The 19,457-nt window shown below is 42.5% G+C and overlaps 1 protein-coding gene across 3 annotated transcripts in view; it reads left to right on the top strand.

Annotated features, from left to right (window-relative positions):
• TMPRSS6 (transmembrane serine protease 6) overlaps positions 1 to 19,457 on the top strand; it is a 1,200,807-nt gene that overhangs the window by 182,607 nt on the left and 998,743 nt on the right. The window lies entirely within an intron of this gene.

Genomic DNA, 19,457 nt, shown 5'->3' with positions numbered 1-19,457 from the left:
GATGGGTGTAGGGAAGGACCATAGCTGCCCATTTCTTTTACAGCAACAGCTGTGCATATGCAATAATTTTGGAGGGAAATATGAAACCTTCGACTCCGAGAGAGGGGTGAGGACAACAAAGTATGTTGTACTGCCAATTAAATTACATTTTATATATCCAGCAGACATGTGTGCAAAATGGGCAGCTATGTATGGGGCATAATTTTTTTTTGGAGCAGATTGCCCTTTTTTTTTTTCAGGTGAGAGTGGAATGTGGTGTAGGGGATGTAGGTATATTTGGGGAGGTAGGTTGGGGAGGTAAGCAGACAGGACAAACAAGACACATACAGGGGCAGAATATGACACATGTGGGTGGTGAACAACATTGACGGGGAAGGATGTTTGGAAACCGCAAGCCTATGAGCCCACAGATGGCTACAGTAGAACTGAGATCCCCACCCATGGGCAGTCACCACTGCACCTTCACAGCCCCGAGGGTGGCTGTGCTGGGGGCTGTGTAGGAGGGGCAGGCTCACCCGTGAATCGCACCACTTGTGCCTCAAGCTGGCATAGAGGATCAGTGAAAGAACACTGGATCTCCCTATGCATCACGGCCCGGACCGTTCGGAGGGTGAGAGGTGGCCCTCCTCCGCCCACACTTGCACAGGGAGGATGAGCCCAATCCCCTGCAGTGCCAGGTGCCATCGCCAGCTGAGGTGGGACAGGTGGGTCCGCTGGGACCGGCCTTCCCATATGTTCTATGTTTAGGAGGATTTAATGACAATATGTGCTGGTAACAGCCAACAGCATTCAAAATTAGTTGTAACAGCATGCAGTAGTATTCCCATTAACCCAACACACTAGAGTTCCAACAGTTGAACAGCAAGCATAACACATGCATATATAGAACAACAGTGGACATTCCAACAGCATACAGGATTAATTGATGGCAACAGGCCACCAAGATTTTGGTATTTGAACAGGGCACATGCATCAAAGTAAATGCAGATATTTATAAACCAATAGGACATATGTCCCAACAAATATTTTGAGATTAGACATACCCATTGAGGTGTGGAATTGCATTGTTTATGCACATACAGTAGGGTGTAAAAAGATACCTCCATTAACAACTTATATATACTTATAGTTTACACTACATTCCTATTGACTGCATGTATATATCCCCTACATGTATTATTACACTAGGCAATGTCCGTTAAATCGTGAAATGGGTTTTGCTAGTTCTTTATATACCTGATCTGTATCTGACATACAAACTGTCCAGGATGCAGACGTTACTGCTACGTATTTATATATTATATTCATATTTATATATTATATTTATATTTATATATCTACATATCTAGATGTGTTCAGGTGACATTATCAGTTATATTTTAACAGCCCCCTACATTTCTAGCAGCACACTGACATTTCTGGGGAACACAATAACAAGCTACTCGTGCCAGATTAACCTGTACATGCCGGCCATGAACCAACAGTTGAGGACTGTATATATGCTTAACAGCTACTGGCACTCCCTTCATCCACTTTATATGGGCCTACCCAAGTGTGGGTTGACAGTGCTTAATACAACAGTACTATTTCTATAATGCAAGAGTACAACAACATATCAAAGAAAGTGACACAGACACACTCCAAGAATTATACCTTTATTAATTACGTAACACACTTTTCTAGAGGCTCTCTCATTTATTTGATATAACAGTGCATGCAGAAGACTTATTCAAGACTTATTATACCTTTATTAATGGGTTACAACACTCTTTTTCAGGCTCTCTCACTTATTTTATATAACAGTACATGCAGAGAAATTATTCAAGACTTATTATATCTTTATTAATGGGGTACAACACTCTTTTTCAGGCTCTCGCACTTATTTTATATAACAGTACATGCAGAGAAGTTATTCAAGACTTATACCTTTATTATTGGGCTACAGCACTTTTTATCAGGCTGTCTCACTTATTTTATATAACAATACATGCAGAATAATTACTAACCTGCCTGGTGGTGCAGCCTTAGCAGCCTATCTGCATAGGCTTGCTGATTCACAGCACAGACACCTGCAGCTGTGAAGTAAATGAAGTGATATTGAGACATATCTATCCCTAATATAGACTACAATAGCAATTATTACATACTTCATTCCATGGCTATCTACTCAGTAGTGGGGCATTTAACATCCCACAGGCCTCCTGTATCCACTGGTTCAGTTGTTCCTCCTTGCATCTCTTCAGGTCTGAGTAGTGGTGTCTGACCTGCTCACCAGTCCGAGGGATGCCTGTGGCATTGGTGAGATCATGAGCTAGACGGTTCCAGGCTTCCGCTTTGTATTGGGTGCCCTGGAACTGACCCTGCAGGAGTCTCTCCTCATGATTATGGACGAGGAGCCAAACCATTACTTTTGACTTCTCAATGCCCCAACGTTGCACTCAAAATCGAGAGCCCTCTCCAACACTGGCCATGCTAACTACAGATGGGAGCTACAACCAGTTATGGCAAGTATTCCCGCCTATGGAGCTTAAATATGCCTCATTTCCCGCACTTATCTGTGATTGGCCGGTTTTGAAAAAACTCATCTGAAAGCACACCTGCTTAGCAATGGGTAAACTTCCATTGATATGTATGTGTGTGTAGAAAGTGCATGGTCATGAAATGCTGTTATGGTTTAGTGGTTCAGTACTGTGATTATGGTGCACAGTATCCCGGGTTCAAGCCCTGTCATTGCATTTTATTTTACTACTGGCCAGACCGGCTAGGAGGTATGGCTGTTTTTAGCCGACTTTGCTCAGCTTTTCCCAACGTTGCTCGACGTTGCTCAACATTGCGCTGGTTTGTGCGGTGTACAGCTTAGCGCAATCTCATTTTGCAAGTTGGTGCGATGCACAACGGCGCGCAACCCATGCTCTGTTTGCGCTAGATGGCGTGATGCGCACCTACGTGCAAACCATTTCTGCTAGTTAATGCAGTGCTCAGCTATGAGCAATTACATTTAAGTATGCTTAATACTGGTTAACTTTGCTTAGCAGTGTTTCACATTGCTTAAGATATGTTACTTATGCATCCATCAGTATGCATAACCATTTCACATTCTTAGATATATATATATATAAAATTCATTCACTACTACATAAGCCATTTCAATGCTTTTTACAAAAATTTCAATGATAAATGTCAGGAATTATTTTTATATACAGATTTCCTACTGAAAATAGAAGGGGGAGTGGTGGGACTCGAACATGGAATGCCTCCTCTTTGTACGAAGGCTTTACCACTGCGCTATTGCTATTTTCCTTAATTTACATATTTTTTCTTGTTATCCTCTTCAGTGTCTATGCTGCTAACTGTAGCTAAGCAATGGGAAAACCCACGCAAACACATGCAAATACGGGCAGCTATATCGGGAATATTGAAAAAAATAAAAGTTTTACATTTTATAATTGTACAGGGGTTTAGAATGTGGGGTGTGTAGTGTTAGGTATGTAAACATTTGAGCGGACTCGCTCATGTAAGTTGACATTTCTCGACTGAGAGACTTGCAGGGGCGTGGATTTTTGGACTGCTTGGCAGTCCGACACGCCCCCTGCACTCGTGCATGCTGCATGTTAGCCTTAGAGTTGAGGCAGCATGCTCTCATGAATATGCATGGTGCGCTGCCATCTTACTCTTAGACTGCAGTTTCCATGTAAGACTAACTTAGTCTTACACGAAAGGTTAGTGAATCCTGGGGCAAGTTTTTTTAGTATAATTGGTGTGTATCTAACCACAGATAATCAAATATAAGGTTACCTGTTTATTAAATATGTAATAAACAACAATAAGCACTTCTGTGTATGTGATAGAGGAGAGTTAAACACTTTTTAAATGGAATTTAGGCATCAATGCAGAAATGGTATATAGAAAAGAATCTATGCTATCAACTTGAAGAACTAGAGATATGTTCTATAAAGAGATATATAATATGGACCCAAGCTTCAATAATAATGAATAAATAGTATGCATCTATAGGCAGGTATAATATTACTGTAATAACTCAGGGGAATTTGTCTTTTTAAGAATGCGGGTATCAAAATAAAGGACTTGGACAGGACAGACTGAATGAGAGAATAATATTCATAGCTACTTGCTTTAACTAATCATCAACTTTTTGCTTAGGTCTTCCATGTGACCACAGCTAGGAGCTTCTAAGATGTCTAGAAGTGCCATGTCAAATTCGTACAGTTTTAAGGACTCTTAAAAAATCACTGGCAACTCAGGTGGTCTACTGGTACCAGTGATGTGGCCAATCAATGCTAAAGTGATTGTTCATCACCAGAAAAGGTCATTTCTGAAATTAATTTATACTGTATTAGTCTTGTTTTGGTACTAAGTAATCTTCTGAAAGCCTGTCCATATATCACCACAACATCATACAGTGGAGTCAGTCATGAACATGCAATCCCTTGTTCCTACACCCAGTCACACAAAGATCAATGCATTTTTTTTGTTTAGTGCTTAACATCTTATATCAGACATAAGAAAAGGAAAACTGAAAAGTAATCACAGGCAAACATAACCCCTGGAAACATTTCTTAATTATGTCATAACCTTTAACATGATGCCATGTATTTAGTCATTGGTGGAAAAAGCAGGTGTGTGACACAAGAAAAGAGTAACCCAAATGCTTAAACAGATCTAATGGACCAGACATCAGCCAGGATTCAGTAAAACATATCATTGCCAGTGATATCTGGACAATGGCATACAGCCAAACAGCAACACAGCACTAATCTTAGAGTCAGAATATGAAACAATTCTGCTGAGCAGCATCTCATTATAAGTTCATTATAATATTTCTGAATTGAACGCTCTACTGTTAGACCTAACAAAGTGACAAATATGCACATTCACACATGCATCAAGACAGCTGCAGTCATGCCCCTACAGGCAAGCATGCACATTTTTTATTTTTATTTATTTTATTTAATACACTTTGATAACTGATCAACAGACCCTTTTTAGCCACAACCCGGGTACCATGGTGGAAGATACAAACATAAACTAAAGAATACACAGAGTTATAAATTGTGCAGTAACAAAGTAGATACAGTATATTTGTTTGTTATTTACAATTATAAATGCAAGCTTTTCCTTGCTGTAGCTGCTGCAAGTATGCTTTGAAATCACCTTGTGTGTTCCTCATTGCTGGCCTGCCAGACTCACAATTACCTTGTGATTACTTGTTGTAATGAGTTGTTTGATTTGTTTATGCTACCTTTTCATTTTTGGCTAACTATAGTGTGTTTATTCATTAAGATGACTGAGACTGCAATTCTAGTAGCAGCAGAAAGGTAGTCTGCTCTTTATGAAGTGGGAAACACAAAGGGAGGCTTAAAGAAAGACTTCTTTCGTTGGTCAGAGGGCATTTTAGTTGGTTTAGTCACCTTTCTTTGAGTCTATAAATTCCACTGCTCATCGACAGTCACATTTAGCAGTGCCTTGTATAGACACAGGTACATAGAAACTATATTTTCCATATAAAATATCCCCTGTAACTTTACATGTACTCAGTTCCACAAAGAGCAACATGTTTGTGTGCTGTTTCTACCCTCACAGCATTGAAGTAACCCTGCTGTTTCACTCTTTGTAGTTCACCTACAAAAGAGCTGACACCACTGATGGGAACATTCACAATTTCTCTGATGCCATCTTAGTAGATATGGACATCATGAGACAATGTAGGCATTATCTCATGTTCACTGGCAGCCAACTAATTCTTAGAGAAACTGATACAGTATGTGAGAGATGCAATTACACAATATCATGGGAGGCATGAATCTCACACAACAGTAGTTAAAATAACAATCAAGTTGTCAGTAATGTAAGCATTTACATCCACCACACATAGTACAGACACATCACATAGACCAGCATATATATATATACCGAGGCACTTAAAAGCAGCCTTCTTAAACCTCAAAGACCCTATAGACATTTGTCCTATAAAAGAATCCTAAGAAACCTCAAAAGCACTCCTCCAAAACAACAGCCAACACAAAACAGACAACCACTCTCTCTGGGGTATCTACTACAAAGCCATAAGGCAAGCTAACACAGCAGCCAATATTTTAACCATAGTAAACTCCATTGTGAGGCATACAGATGTCACATTCACCAGGCTGAATAAGGAGAAAATCACAGTAAGTTGTCTATATCAGGGACCAGGATCCACCAAATCACCAATGGACTTAAGTCATTAGACTACAAGTACAAGTATGACTCAGTCATAGTCAATATGACTGTAAATGTCCTAAGACATACCTCCCTCGACTATATGAAGACAGACATAACAAAGCTCTCAGACATTGTACCCAGGCTAGTATGAGCCTAGCACTGAGCAGCAGTATTCTATGGGTCTATATTAGAAGCACGAAGGTGTACTTACCCGAATACGTAAACGCCGACACGTCTTCCTCGAACCACGAAACATCAATCATCCTGAAGCGCAAAATCCGAAACGTCGAATCGTCATGGTTGGCCCTTCTGCGATATAGCTCCATAAGGTAAGTGTGCGATAGTTACGGACCTTAGGATTAGGGTGCGGGTTAAGGTAAGTGCATAGATGGTAATGTATGTGAGATTTAATGTAGGGTTAGAAGTAGGGCTTGTTAAGTGTATGTGTGTAGATTACTTAGTTTGTTTGGGTATAGCTTCTTAAGGTAAGTGTGCAATAGTTACGGACCTTAGGGTTAGGGTGCAGGTTAAGGTAAGTGCATACATGGTGGTATATGCAAGATTTAGTGTAGGGTTAGAAGTAGGGCTTAGTTTAGGGTTAGAAGTAGGGTTCTGGTTAGTGTATGTGTGTGGCTTATTTAGTTTGTTTGGGTAGGTAGTATGTAGTAGGCAGTGGGTTGAATTTTGCAGTTTAGGGCATTCGGTGTACTCGCAGAATATGTGTTGGTGTTTTAGTATTCACTTTATAGGGCTTTTGTGCATTTAATATAGACCTGTATTTTACCTTCACCAAGGATGATGCCACAATGCAAACAGAAAATGACTGACTTTATAATTGGCTTAGTTTTTGGTGTCATTCTAGGGGGATATAATATTTGCCAGCAGTGGATAATATAGTCAGAAGACCACATTACTGTGCTGAGGGTGGTCTGTGCCTGTCCAATCTAGGTTTTCAAATATTGGCTAAAACCTTGTCCTCTCCCATAGTACCTTTTTAAGCAATGCTAAAGTGGCAAAGCTTCTCACACAGCAAAACCAGCCTAAGGGAATCTAAAGGTATTATTGCTCTATAGCTGTGCCAGTGGGGAGTCTTACTGGGGATCTGGAGAAAGACGGAGAAACCAGCCCTAGACTGACTGTGGTCTCTGTGTGCTCTTAAAGGAAATTGCACTGTACTGTGTGTTTACTTGTCATCCTCCCAGTGTGTATGTCCCCCACTGTTGCCAGTGGTGAGGATTGAGGCTCCTTGATTACTGGGCCAGTGGTGGGGCATCACATATCAATTGGTTGGCAGTGGTGGGATATGCAAATATTAGGATTCAGTGGTGTGGATATTGAATTCCTGTAGCCTGTAACAGTGGTCACGAAAGGTGTTTGTACTCTCAGTTAGCCACACAGTGAACATTCAGAGCTCCATATCACAAATGTTTTATTTTTTCTGTTAGCTTAGTCAGGGAGAGCAGACAAGGATGTCAGCAGAGGAGTATGGCAAGCTGACATAGAGCCAGTTGGCTGAGATGTGCCAAGACAAAGGACTGGTGCATGCCAACCTGACTAAAGAGAGAGGGTTGAAGCCTTACTCACTACTGCATCACAGAATAGCAACCAGGGAGGCAATCAGACTGGCCTTGGGAATGTACAACTCTCAGAAAATGAACAGCTTAACCTTTCCACAGAGTTCTTAAAAATCCATCTGGAGTTAAAGAGATTTGAACTAGAGGCCAAGCATTTGGAAATAGAAGCAGCAGAGAGACTGAGACATCTAGAGGCTGAGGAAAATGAGAAACTGTGATGTCTGGAAGCTGATGAGAATGAGAGGCAGAAGCAACATGAGAAGGAGATGCTGACTCTTCACCAGGGTCATGGAGGTAATATGACGGGAGTAACCAACCCCAGAAGCAACAAAGGTCTGTAAATTACTTCCACAACTGACTGAGGAGGATAACCTTGACAGCTTCACACATATGTTTGAAAGGGTATGTAAACAGTACAATGTTGACCAAGGGCTCTGAGTATGGTTCCTGACCACCTTACTCCATGGTAAAGCTGTAACTGCTATTTCTAAATTGTCTGATACTGATTGCTTAAATTATAATACTGTTAAAATTGTCTTTTAGAGTGTTTTAAGTTAACACCTGAAGCTTATAGTAAAATGTTTTGTGAGCATGCACACAATCCAGATGAAAGTGTGTGTGAATATATTGCTGAGTTATGCACTTATTTTCATAAGTAGTTGAGTGGATGTCAGGTCACCACTTTTGAAGGGCTGGCAGACCTTCTGGTGAGGGAACAAGCCCTTAGCACTTTGCTTGAGGACATGAGAATCTGGTTAGCAGCAATACTGCAGATGATGTGGGGAAGACGTGAGACCTGTATCTAGCAAGCAGGGCATCACTGCACAGGAAAGGGATACCCAGTGCTGTTCATGGGTCTAAGGGAACCCATGGTGGACAGCCTAATCTGCCTCAACAGAGTCCTCCAGTAGCAGGGGAAGCCACTAGTCCAAGTACATGTCCAGGATCAAGGTTTAAATGTGTTAAATGCAACCAATGGGGCCATGTAGCATACAGATGTCTATGGAGGCAAGGTGGGGAACAAAAGGCGGAGAGCCAGTAAGTGGGAATGACAGAATGCCAGCAGTAAGTTGTCTGGAGACAACAAGAGTACCAAAGTACCACAAGAGGTTATATCCTATCTTAGTAAATGGAAACAGGCCACTGCTAAGAGAGACACAGTCTCTGACCTAACCACTGTGAAGCCTGAAATGGTTAAAGAGGATCAATACTTGCTTGGGCAGTCTACTCCAGTCAGAGCTTTAGGAGGGACCCCATTCCAAACACCTTTACCTAAGGTTCACCTTGACTGGGATGGTGGAAAAGGAAGCCAGCAAGTAGGTGTGTTTGAGTATATCCCTGCAGATGTCCTGATAGGGAATGATTTTGATAATGCAGTACCTTGTGTGCATGCAGAGAGATGCAGTCAGGCTTGGAGACAAGCATGTGGGTCTGGTAGCCTGGAGGGGACCCAGACAGACTTTCAGACTTGAAGCCAAGACTGGTGTGGTAGTTACTTCAGGGAGGGAACTACCCTGTAGAGTGAGACTGAAGGTGTGCCACAGCTGCTTGTGGGTACTGATGTTCCCCTGGACAGAGTGACTGCAAGGGCAGTGGTGAGTAGTAGTACCCAGGGTGACAGTGAGGTACTGCTGTCAAAGGATACCAGACTTCCTGTGGAAAGAGAGCTGGGAAGGGTTACAAAGAGAGAGATTAGACAGGCTCAGCTCTCAGGCATTACATTACAAGGCCTGAGGGAGGTAGCTGGTGAGCACCTGATTTTCATGGGAAGGGGGGACCTGTATAATGGGGTAAAGGGTCACTGTATAGAGAGTGGACCCCTCAGATAGGACTAGAGGGTGAGAGAATACAGCAGCTGGTAGTGCCCAAAAGCCTGTCATCTGGCACTTCTAGCTATAGCCCGTGATATTCCCTTTTCATATGGGCATAAAGCATACCAAGAAATGTATTATGCAAATCATTTATTGGCCTGGGATTTACAGAGATGTAATAGGGAACTGCCGGACCTGTGAGTAGTGACAAAAAGTAGGCAAGACAGGGGACAAGGACTAAGCTCCTTTGATGCCTTTGCCTATGATTGAGGAGCATTTCAGATGGTACCTATGGATATTGTGGGGCTTCTGAGTACTACAAGTTCCACAGGGAAGAAGTATATCCTAGTGGCAGTAGATTATGCTACCAGATACCCTGAGGCAGTGGCTCTGTCCTCCATTGAGGCAGAGAAGGTGGCAAATGCTTTGTTAGAAATTTTCAGCAGGGTAGGTTTCCCAAAAGAAATACTGACTGACAAAGGTGTCAATTTCATGATAGACCTGCTGACTTGTCTGTGGAAGTACTATGGATTGAAACACCTAAAGACCACCCCCTACCATCTGCAGACTAATTGTCTTGTTGAGAGGTTAAACTCGATACTCAAGACCATGCTACGGGCATTAGCAGACCAGTTTAAGAGGGAGTGGGACAAATATTTGCCCCATCTATTGCTTGCTTACAGGAAGATGCCCCAGGAATCCACAGTTTTTTTTTTACCCTTTGAATTAGTGTATGGGGCATAGGGTGAGGGGACATCTAGATTTGATTCAAGATGAGTGGGAGGCTGAGTATAAATTCTACAAGGAGTCTGTTGTGGCACATCTTAAACCTCAGTAGAAGGCTCAGGGAACTCATGGGCTTAGCCCAGGAGAACCTGGCAGAAGCTCCAGAAGCTCAACAACAGAAGAAGGTCTGATATAACAGGAATGCTTGAGCTAAAGAGTATGCTGTAGGGCAGCAGGGAATGGTTCTCATTTCTATCAGACACAACAAGCTGCAGGCAGCTTGTGAGGGACCCTTCAAAGTGGTAAGGAAGGTCAGTGATGTTAACTACATGGTAGAACTGCTAGGCAGGAGGCAAGGGCACAAAATGTACCATGTTAACATGATGAAACTTTACCATGATAGAGAAGCCCTTGTGCTGAGTATTTGTAGTACAATGCAGGAGGAGTCTGAAGGGGATCTATGGCTACAGGTAGCCAGCCAGGAAACTCCCAAATTACTATGGTGGAGCCTAGGGTTGCAGGCATATAATAGGACAGTGCAGCACTGTTCTGGGGTCAGCAATGCCAAGGCAGCTGGAATCTCAAGACAGGATATACGGTAGTGTATTCCCAGATAGGCTCACCCTCTCAAGCAACGTTTCTCAATGGTCACTTGAAAAACTATTTTGAGTCTTCGGTGGGGGGGGAGAAGTGTGACAAAAGGAAATATTGCCAGCCTAGCTACCTGGAATGTTTTAAATAATTATATGTCATTTGTGAATATTAATATGATATCTGTAGAAGTCTGACAGAAGGAGACACTGCCAGCCTAGCTATCTGGAATTTTGTAAATAATTATATGTCAGTTGTGAATGTCAGCACGATTCATATGCTTGTGTTACAAATATATTAGAACTGTATGCTATGTGTATATCAAACTGCTGATGCAGAAGTGTATGTGAAAAGGGTTTGCACAGTACTGAGCTTAAAGGTATGACCACAGTGTACCCTGCTGGATTAGAACAGAAATATACATAAACTATTGTAATTGTGTAAATATATATATCTTAACATTGGAAACTGGAACATAGAGGGTTAACTTGCAAAACTTCAGGAAAATAGTTGAAATTAAATTATTTTATAACTGTGCCATAAAAGGCAGTTTCAGTGTAGGAAGGAGACATAATGTCTAGAACTAGGGAGCCCTCTGCATTGTATTGTAAGTGTTTTAGTGTTTTATGTCTCCAAGCAGCTGCAAACATCTGAAGGTTATGTATTTTCTCAGGAAGATGCTAAATGCTGGCAGTTTTTAGCAATTGGGGTTTAGCCTGGGATAGTCAGATGACAAAAATGATGTCATGCTTCAAGTATCCCAGCAGCAATATTTGAAATAATAATTTAAGAAGTCTCTGAGAGGGAGACTGTGCATTTTGTATTTTGTCTTTGACCTGACATCAGGTGGAAAACCCACTCACCACATCTGTTTTGCCTTGCTATGAGTAAGTAAGTCTAGGGTGCATTAATTTCTCTTAGATGCAGTTATGAATATAGAGAAGTATAGCTTAGATGTTTAATTTATTTATTTGAGACTGTCCTGCAATGTTGTTTTAAATATTTCCTCTGATTTTGAACTCTGAAGTAACTGTGATTGTTTACTGAGTATTTTCTTGTTCTTTTATTATTTATTATTATATATATTTAAACCTTTCAGTTGTGGCTGGTCTATCTAGGGATATCTAAGCTCTTAGAGTACTTGCATATCTATTTGGTGGCACTGTGCAGGCCACTCTTAATAGCCTTGCTCTTGGTCAAACTGCCATTTGGATTAATAGTAACATTACACAGTAAGATGGGACACTGTTTGCTAAAGTAGCTGATATGTAGTGGCTGGTGGTGGTGAAAACTACCTTATAGTCTGGATAGAAGGAGTCATATCTAGTAAACCTGTGCCAGCCTTTCCCAAGGGTGTGTGTGTAAATGAAACCTCAAAGTGCGTGTGTGTGTGTGTGTGTGTGTGTGTGTGTGTGTGTGTGTGTGTGTCAGCTACTTGGGCAGGGACATGAAGCACTGGTTGGACAGAGGGTGCTAGAGGTCTTGGCTTGGCCCTTCAACTGAGATCTCAACTCTATAGCTGTCCCAGTGGGGAGTCTTACTGGTGATCAGGAAAAAGAGGTAGAAACCAGCCCCAGACTGACTGTGGTCTCTGTGTGCTCTTAAAGGAAATTGCACTGTACTTTGTGTGTACCTGTCATCCTCCCAGTGTGTACATCCGCCACTGTTGCCAGTGGTTAGGATTGAGGCTCCTTGATTATTGGGCCAGTGGTGGGGCATCACAGCATTCTAAAAAGCCTTAAACTTGAGCATTTGGAACACTGTTGTCACATTTTATCCATAGCCTCCAGACAGGCTTTCTGCCACAAGAATGGAAGAATTGCAAGAGTTATCCATCTGCACAAGGGGGTGGGTCATCAATGGATCCCAAGAAGTACAGACCCATAAGTCTGAATAGTATCATATGCAAAGCCATGAAATGAGTTATAATGGAAATGATTAATAAGGCCATGGAAAATCTTCAACCACTGAATCCAAACTAATCTGATTTTGTCAATGACAGATCATGCTAACTCATCCTGGTGGACTTCTTTGAGAATGTCACCAAGACAATGAATGAGGACAAAATGGTGTATACTGCCTACTTTCATCTGGTTAAGCATTTGATACAATACTTCAAACACTGTAAACAAACTCATGGATATAGGCATAAATGCCAATGTTACCTAATAGATAGCAAACTGGCTCTAAGATAGGACCCAGGAAGTTAGGATAGGGGACACCATCTTCACAAAGAAGCTGATCACTAACAGGATCCTGCTTAGGGTTCTTGCTGGGTCCATTCCTTTTTGGTGTCTACTTCTCAGAAGTCAAAGCCAATATCAAAGTCCTCTTACTGAGCAAGTTTGCAGATGACTGCAGACTAGGAGCAGTCATAGAATCTCCCCAAGACACTAACATCCTACAGGAAGGACTAACACATGTAAATGACTTGTGCCAAAGCCACAGCTTAAAACTCAATGCCAAGAAATGCATAAGACTTCTCTTTGGGAAGTCAGCCACCCTAGAATATTATCTCATCGATAGCACGCCCTTAGGAATGGAACCAGTAGTCAGGTATTTGGGTATTTCTGTAGAGAGTAACCTGGCTTTTGATCAGCTCATGCCTAAGGTAGTAAGGAAATCATTCTACAGCCCAATGAAGTCATCATTCCACTGTGTCTGCCCTCATTAGGCTCATCATTGAGCACAATGCCCCTCTTCAATCTCCACCTGACCAGACACATGCAACAAGTGGAACATCCACAGAGGTTCCTCACAAAAACAAAACAGCGCATAAACAGTAAGTCATATGTAGATCACCTCAAAGCTCTATCTCTACAGACTGCTGAGAGGCAGTCTATGCATGGCATGCAGGCATCCTTGGATCAAACTATGATGGACATTTTGCATATCAGCAAAACAAACATTATCGGATTTAATTGAGCTAGGGATTTAAACTTTGCTTGGGGCATAAATAGGACATGTTGGAGGGAAACATATGTGTCTCAGAGAATTTCCCTACTCTGGAACAGGCTTCCTGTCCATGTGAAAAGCAGCTCTTCCCTAACGCTGTTCAAGAGAAACCTGGACCAAAGGATGAGGATTAGGAAATACATCCTGGGTCTAGTTTCTAGAGGAAGCCTGAAAAATCTTGCCCTACCTTACATGTACTCCTTAAAATAGCCTCTAGGGCACATGAGCTGTGGGATACATTTGGGTTGCTTGGCTAGGCTTATAAAGGTACCATCAGCTGTTAATCTAGTATACATTGTTGAAATTACAGACCTATATTATTACTTACAGTATGTTCAATTAAGGTAATAGTCAACCAGTGGTTATTTGTTAAAAGTATATCTTTACAAGAAAGGTATGACTGCAGCATGAGTTGCAGGAATGCAGGAATGGGTTATTGTCACAAAAGCAAAATATTTTGGTGTCATTAAACAGTTGAACATTGATTTTGTTTCTAAATAATTGCATTGTGTCTTGCTACCTCATTTCTGCAAGTAGCCAATTCCAAACAACTTGGCCTAGCTTATAAATAGCTTTTTATCTCATGGACGTTTAAAAGCAAGGTCTGTTGAAAGTAATAGGTTCCTTGGTACATAGGTTAGTAGTAGGTCAACTGCCATTGTGGGTCATTTTTACCCTAACCAGTTATTCTATTTTAGTGCTTAAAATTAACCGCTCCTGTTGGAGTTTAGACTCAGCTAATGCTTTCCATGATCTATATGTATTACTCTACTGATAATTACTAGATCAAAACACAGATATTTGGAGGGAATCCATGCATTGGGATAAAGTATTTGCAAGCTGCCTCTGTCCATTAGCAGTACAGGAGTAGTCCTGGGATAAATTTCCTATTTCCAATCCATTGATCTGAGTTATGCTTAAATGTGATCAGAGATGATCTTTCTTTTATGTGGATGGGAAGTCAGTTCCAACGGCAGTATCCTCTACAACATATACCTGTCCCTCCAAACTGTTCTGTTAATATTGCAGAAGAGGTTAGGTCCCTGGATCAAGTATTTCTGATACCATTTGACTTGCGGAGATGAAGTAAGTCCATCAGTAATGGGTCAGAATATGCCTTGTAAGCTAGATACAGGTCACCTCTTAGCAGTCTGTAAGAGACTGAATATAGCAGTAAGGCTTTGAAGTGGTCAGTCTAGAACATATTGTTAAGGCCTTGTGTCCTCTTTGTAAGGTATCTCTGCAGCCATTCCAGTTGTTGCATGTGCTGGACAGATACATGCAAAAAGGGTCATTATACTCAATGACTGGCCTAATGAAGGCTGAGTAAAGGAGGGCTACAGCATCCTTGGATCTAGGAAGAAATTCCCTTGTTTATGATCTGTACAATATAGAAGGACTTCTGTGGATCACTAGTGATCACTAGTGATATCTGCATTGCTTACTGTACTTATTTCCTTGTTTCACTTGAAAGAAAGTTACTGTTTGTCGTTTTTGCATTTAGTTACTTGTAACACATTGCACTCAAGTTACCTGGCACTTGCTCACTAAAGCAATTATATAAGTCAGCACTAAAAATTAAAAGCACTACACCCTCACTCCCCACTGGCCTTTGTTTTCAATTAAGGATTTCCCAATATTATTCTAGCATGTCCAAAGGTCAGTTGTCAATCTCCTCTCCGGTCCAGCTGGTGAATCTGGGAATCTTGAGGCAATGTTATAACTGCCTCATGTACACAGACAACCCTCTCCTCCTCCCACATAACACAAATACTTGCGAGAGATGCAGCTATTTAGCCAAACTGGAGGCAGAGCTCTCTCAACTCAGGACTGGCAAGACCAGACAGGAGGAGAAGGCAACTACACACACCACAAAACCAGCCTCACATAATGCTACCACTCCACTGAATCAAACACATAAACTCACAAAGACATACTCGGAGGCTCTGAGTAAAAATTTACCTAAACAGCAGAGGCCTCCAAAGCAGACACCCAAACAACTGCTACCTCAAGACACCCCACAAGCAACACATAAACCACAAAAGCAGTGTGCAAAGCAGTCACAGCCCTTAAGGCCAAATACAACACCAAACATACTTGTCATAGGTGACTCCATAGTCAGACACACTGACGTCCCACTCACCAGGCTGAACAAGGAGAGGGTCACAGTAAGCTGCCTATCGGGCGCTAGAATCCGCCACATAACACAAGCACTCTGGTCACTCCACGGCAAGTACAAATATGACACAGTCATTGTCCATGCTGGTGTGAACGACCTGAGACGTACCTCCCTGGACTACATGAAAAGAGACATAGAGGAGCTCTCTGATTATGTAGCCCAGGCAGGTATGACCCTAACCCTGAGCAGTATCCTTCCTTCACCAAGAATGATGCCACAATATAGAGACAAGATGATCAGCTTTAACAATTGGCTTAATGTCTGGTGTCATTCAAAGGGGATCCAGTGTCTGTCTGCCTGGGATGACATGCTTGACAAGCCACGCTGCTTCGCAAGGGACGGCTTGCACCTGTCACCCTGGGATTCCGGATATTGGCTAAGGCTCTTGCCACCCCATAGTGCCTTTTTAGGCAAGGCTCAAATTCTAAACCTACCACCCTAGAAAACAAAAATGGGAAGAAATTGAGGGTAATGCTGCTCAATGCCAGAAGTCTAAATCTCAAAATGCACGCACTCGAGGCCCTTCTCAGTATGGAGAACATCGATGTCTGTGCTGTAACTGAAACCTGGTTCAAGGCTCCTGAGAGCACCCCGGCACTATTAGGTTTTACCTCATATCATGCGTTCCGCCCCAAAACCCGGACCACTCCACAAAAGGAGGGGTGTATCCATATTCATAAAGGATACTCACACCTCCAGGTTGGTGGCAACGCATGAAGCTTCGGAAACCATCCAGGTGCAACTAACCATAGGCAAAACTGCTCTACAAATTGTAGCATGCTACAGGCCACCCTCTCAAACTCGGGAACCCCACACAGCCTTCCTGAAGACACTGGAGGGTATAAATGTATCTCCAAACACCATCATATTGGGTGACTTCAACTACCCGAATATAGACTGGGAACATTACTCAAGCCCTAACTTTCTAGCCCAACGGTTCCTGGAGTTCATAAATTCAAATGCCATGGAACAGCTAGTTACTGTTCCCACGAGAGGAGAAAATATACTAGATCTCATTGTCACAAACATGGGGACAAAATGCTCCACACCGAAGTATATCCCTCATTGGTGAGATCTGATCATAAACTAATCTCACTGGAAATCCACATCCCGCCCCACCCCAAACAAAAAGACCATAGTGAAGAACTTCTCTAAAGCAAACTTCACACTACTCAAGACTGGTGTGGTATCCTTCAAGGCCCCTGAGTCAGAGGAAACCACAACCCAAGCTGGAAGCCCTTACAAATGCCTTCTATGAACACCTCCAGGACTGCATGGATCAGGCAATCCCAAATAAAACCAAGACTCTTTCCACAAAGGGCAAACGTCCAGTCTGGTGGACCCCAGCCATTAACAAACTTTACAATAAGAGGAGAAAGCTATTACATGATAGAACAAAATCCATAAAAGGGAAGTCACCCCTGATCATTATTAGTAAAAAATACGAGCACTCATAAAATCAACTAAGGCCAATTTTGAGAGAAAATTGCCATGGATTCAAAGGACAATCATAAGGCCTTTTCAGCTATGTTAGGAACCTGGGTGGAAACTCACAGATATGCTCAGAATTAGTCCAAAATGATACAAAAATCACTGAACCCACAGACATTGCCAACATACTGGCAGACAGGTTCAGTGCAAACTTCACCCCTCTCCCCTAAAGGAGAGATAACTATCCCAGCCGAGTGTAGCCTCCCGGACATCTCAAATGCGCAGGTGAAAGCTGCTCTCTAAAGCTAAAAACACAGCATCAATGGGACCGGATGGTGTCCCCGGCTGTGTGCTACACGAGCCAAATGAGGAATTAAACCCGCACATAAGGCAGCTGTTTAATCTCAGCCTTACCACAGGATACGTGCCCAAGGAGTGGCGTACGGCAACTGTGGTCCCACTCCACAAAGGTGGCGCCTCACGGACCCTGGTAATTACCGCCCCATAAGCTTAACAAGTCTAGTCTGCAAAGCTATGGAGAGGATCATAATGGAGCTCATAAACAAAGATATAGGGGACTTGCAGACATTGGACCCGACCCAGTTTGGCTTTGTCAAGGGAAGATCATGCCTTTTGAACTTGGTCGACTTCGAAATAGTCACCAAGGCCATTGATGAGGGAAAGGCAGTCCATACAGCCTACCTTGACCTTGCAAGGCTTTCACACAATACCCCACTCGGGTATTGTAGAAAAACTTACCAGCTTAAATGTAAACCCATATGTCACAAGATGGGTTGCAAACTGGCTTAAGGACAGAACCCACAGGGTTAGAGTTGCTGGCGCTGTGTCAGACTCCAAGCCGGTCACAAGTGGTGTCCCACAGGGCTCGGTCCTTGGCCCCTATTGTTTGGCATCTACTTCTCAGAAGTACAGGCCAACATGGGAGGACTTTATTGACAAAGTTTGCAGATGACTGCAAACTGGGCCATAGTGGAAAGTGCATCGGACACGGATATCCTTCAGAAGGGACTCACGGAAACAGATAGCTGGTGCCAGAGCCATGGCCTGAAGTTAAACGCCAAAATGTATAGTCATACCCTTCGGGAAAAACAAGGTAACCCCAAGCTACCATATAGGTGGCAATCCACTAAGCACAGAAGAGGTTATCAGGGACCTGGGGACCCAGGTTGACAGTGGCCTTTCTTTTGACACTCACATTGCTAAAGTGGTTAGAAAGACCTTCTACATTGCCCACCTGATCATGAAGGGATTCACATCCAGATCTAGTGAGGTCATTGTTCCCTGTACTCTTCACTTATCAGACCAATGATCGAGTACAATGCCCCATTCGGGATGTATCTCACCCGACATCTGCAGCAATTGGAGAGACCCCAAAAGTTCCTCACCAAAAGGATAAAGGGACTCCAAAATCTGTCATATGCTGCCAGATTGAAGAAACTCCAGCTCTATTCAGTCGCATACCGCCTGCTCAGAGGTGACATGTGCCTGACATACAAGGCCATGTCCAACCCGAATTAATGGACATGCTCCACCTCAAAAATCCAAATCCACCAAAACCACTAGAGCAAGCGACTTAAACCTTAGCACGGATATAAATAGGACGTGCTGGAGGGATAGATTTATCACTCAGAGACTCCCTATGCTGTGGAATAAAATCCCGGTCCATGTGAGGCAGAGCACCTCGCTGACTCTGTTCAAGAGAAATCTAGACCTGTGGATGGGAGATCGTAGGTTTACCCCGGGAATCATCTCTGGGTCACTGCTGGACAGAGGCACAACAAACTAATGGGCACAGTATTTTTTCATATAAGGGGTGGCGTAAGCCACAATAATTTGGGCTAGGCTTATAAATGCCTTAGGGCAGATAGCCTAGTATAAACCTATGAACCTATGAACCTTACCACAGCTGACATGACTTTTACAGTGGGAGCTGAGTAATGCTATTTTCTT

This window comes from Protopterus annectens, chromosome 1.part0, assembly GCF_019279795.1.
Source record: "Protopterus annectens isolate FY-2018-M chromosome 1.part0, PAN1.0, whole genome shotgun sequence".
Classification (NCBI taxonomy): domain Eukaryota; kingdom Metazoa; phylum Chordata; order Ceratodontiformes; family Protopteridae; genus Protopterus; species Protopterus annectens.
This window is presented reverse-complemented; position numbering and strand designations above follow the sequence as displayed.